Raw genomic sequence first — 3,493 nt, forward strand, 5'->3', positions numbered from 1 at the left:
GAAACATGCGTGAGAGAGTGTGTGTGTGTGTGTGTGTGTGTGTGTGTGTGTGTGTGTGTGTGTGTGTGTGTGTGTGTGTGTGTGTGTGTGTGTGTGGACCCAAATGCTGGAGACAGATTCTCCTACCAGAAACTACCCTTATTTAAAGGATCGGTCAAGACAAGGCAAGACAAAGCAGAACGAAACCTCCTGATGTTTGAAGAACAAGAATCCGACTAAGACTAAACAAGACCCAACACAAGCAGAATGGGGGGGTGCAGGTGAACAGAAGGTCAGATGGTTGCAGGGCTGATGGGGAACAGATGGAACTGATACCATCATTGGGACCAAAACTTGTTCCCATTGACTAACATTAGCCGCTTTCACACCAAGTACTTTGCCGTACTTAGTGCCGGCACTTAGTGCCCCGGCACTTATTACCCCAGCACTAAGTACCAATCGCGTTCACACCGGAGTACTTTTCCCTGAGGGAAGATTACCCAAATGAAGCCGCTGACGTAACTTCGTCTTCTTCTGCTTTGGGTTTACTGGCAGGCCGCAAACAACTTCATGGCGTATACTGCCACCCGAAGTCCCCCGGAGTTGGGGACTGCTGGGAGTCCCAGCAGCTTCTACTGAAGCCTTCCGAGTAAATCGCCAGAACACCGACACCTCCTCATCTCCACCACTCCCATGTTTTCTTTTTTTTTCATATTAGTCTCTCTGCATTTCTGCGCTGGGCTAATGCTAATAATGATAATGCGAGGATAATAAAATGGCGGCTTCACACAACTTTTTGGGAGTTTTACGGGGCGTGGTTTGCAATTCGCCCAGCCAATAGAAATTGGTACTTTTTTTGTACTTTTTTGGTACCACCTGGTTTCACCAGGCACGGAAAATGGGGGTAAAAGTTCCCGTCACTAATACTCTTTTTGGTGTGAACGCGACATCAGGGGTCCTAACGGAACTAAACGGGAAAAGTACGGGTAAAAGTACTCCGGTGTGAGCGCGCCTATTGGGAACTAAACACAGCCTCCAGAAAGATCACAGCTCTCTGAAGGCCTTCAAACAGAAGCGATAGTCATGACCCTTCAGAAAGTAGGATTTATAGGCCTATAGTTTTAATAAACAGTTAGTTACTTAGTTAGACATGTATTATGTTTATATCTCATTAGCATTACAGGCAACAACTATGAGAATTAACAATAAATAACAATATAGAATATTCACATTTTTATAATCTTGTTTTAAATATTTTAGTTGGCCTTGGGGAGAGTCTGTTGTGCTTACCTGTGACTGGTAAAGACACATGAATCATAAAACATCTAAAAATGGTCTGTCTTAATCATTTTCTAGGAGCTCCAATTGTCCTTCAACTGAATAAAGTCATCAACATATTTGTTTCCAAATCAAACTAACTCCCCCAATAATGATAATAACAATCAGACCTTATTGGTTTACACTCAGAACTTTTATTTCTGGCTAATTCCCATCACACTGTTCTATCAGGGGTGAGTCATACTATTCCCAGTGCCAGAGATTATGAACGTTTTCTAATGATTTCCATTACAGGCCTGTATCAAATCATTATGTAATGTACATTTCCCAAATGTGTTCTATTATTCGTATTCTAATCATTTATAGAATGCTGGAATCTCCAAACCCTGAACGAGTAAGCATTCTATCATTTCCGGTTCCCTCATCTCGAAATCATCGATTTTTGTGTTTTTGGTTAGAAGTCTGAAATAAGGTCTGTGGTTAACACAAGCTGAAGAGATTTGAACTTTTTCTTCTACAGTAAATACCCCACTGGTGAAAGTGTTAACATTCTTTGTGTAAAGAAAATAGAACAAGTGTCTAAATGAGACGTCATCATGCACCAAACATTAGCTTAGCTTAGCTTAGCTTAGCGGTTCTAGTGATTGCATTTACACTTCTAAAATCATAAAGTGGTGTTAATGTTGAGATTGTCATGCTGAACAAAACATGTAAATATCACAGAGATCATTTTCTGCAATATACCAAAATCCAATGTTGAGAGACCCATTGCGATGCTTCTGGGTCGGCCTCCAGAAATATGTCATCCGTGCGTCACTTTATTGTGTTCATTACATCATCTCCACTCGACCCTCAATGTAATTCTAATCCTGCTGACACAATCACATTTAAACCAAATGATTGAACAGGCAGAGTTACATTTGCTTGCTCACAGTTCATCATTCATTTCACGATAGTAAAACTACATAAGGTTCTGTTGACACAGAAAAGTACCTAGAACATCTGGAATTAATCATTCAGCTGGGATGATAACGTTTATTTTATTGTTTTAACAAACATTGATTTTTTCATAAAAATAAACATTTAAAGGTCACCTATTATGCAAAATCCACTTTTTCCCCTCTGTGTAAAGAGACAGAGAGTTTCAGAGACAAAGACCCCCTCTCTTTATATCCTGATCCATCTTTATAAAAACTTGTCTGAAAATGAGCTGATCACATTTTGGTCACTTTGTGATGTCACAATGCTTTTTTGCCTGTGCAACCATTAGCCAATAACCAACCAAGGTAACATGTTTTGTATCTAAGAGCTATAATCTATTGTTGAACAAGAGAATAATAGGGGACCTTTAAGCATAACAAAATGATGGAAATCATGTTTTCCTTGTTTATACCTCATGCATTGATCAAAACCCGCAAAAGCTATATCTTCCTCTAAAAAATACAGGCTAACTCTAAACAGTGTCTAAACCTCTTTATTTCTAACACACACATTATTGAAACTGTTAGGCTAGTGATTAATTGATAGCAAACGGTTTCATCATGGATAAATGCTAAATATTATGCAAAATCCATTTTCAGGAAATAGACAGTTATAAACACAACTGCAGTTTATTAAATCCAATATACCCTACTTCATCATCCAATATATCAGCCTGCTGCCATCCAGCCTTCTAATCAAGTTAACTTTGACTCTGAGTGAAGCTTTTGAGTCTAATGTGTTGTGGCAGAAAGATAATGGCATCCATCATTGTCTAAGACAGCACTGCAGTCAGTAAGCATGCTAGTTTCTGCTACATAATACATAGATATTTTTGACAAAACGCAAAACTCTTCACATTCTGTTGATAATGTGTTTTAATGTTATAGACTCCAATTCTGGGACAAACAGTATATTATACAAGGAACCCTTTAAAAAAAAACACATTTTATGACTGTTTGGCTTTTTCCGCTCTGGCCATCACCTCCATCAGTCATGACTTGTGAACTCACCAAAGTCATTATTTAGACCTGGGGCCTCATCTATAAAGGGATATACGCTCAAAAAATGGTGTACGGCAGTTTCTACGCAATGTTTGCGATTTATAAAATACTAACTTGACGGGAAAACGTGCGGTCCTCCACGCAAACTCTAACCCAGGGCTATTCAATTACACATTCAGTTGGGTCAGATTTTATAACTACAAAATTCAGCTGGGCCAGACATTCAGCGGCCTGTAAAAAGGGGATAGTGACAC

This window comes from Notothenia rossii (assembly GCF_949606895.1).
Source record: "Notothenia rossii genome assembly, chromosome: 10".
NCBI classification, from domain to species: Eukaryota; Metazoa; Chordata; class Actinopteri; order Perciformes; family Nototheniidae; genus Notothenia; species Notothenia rossii.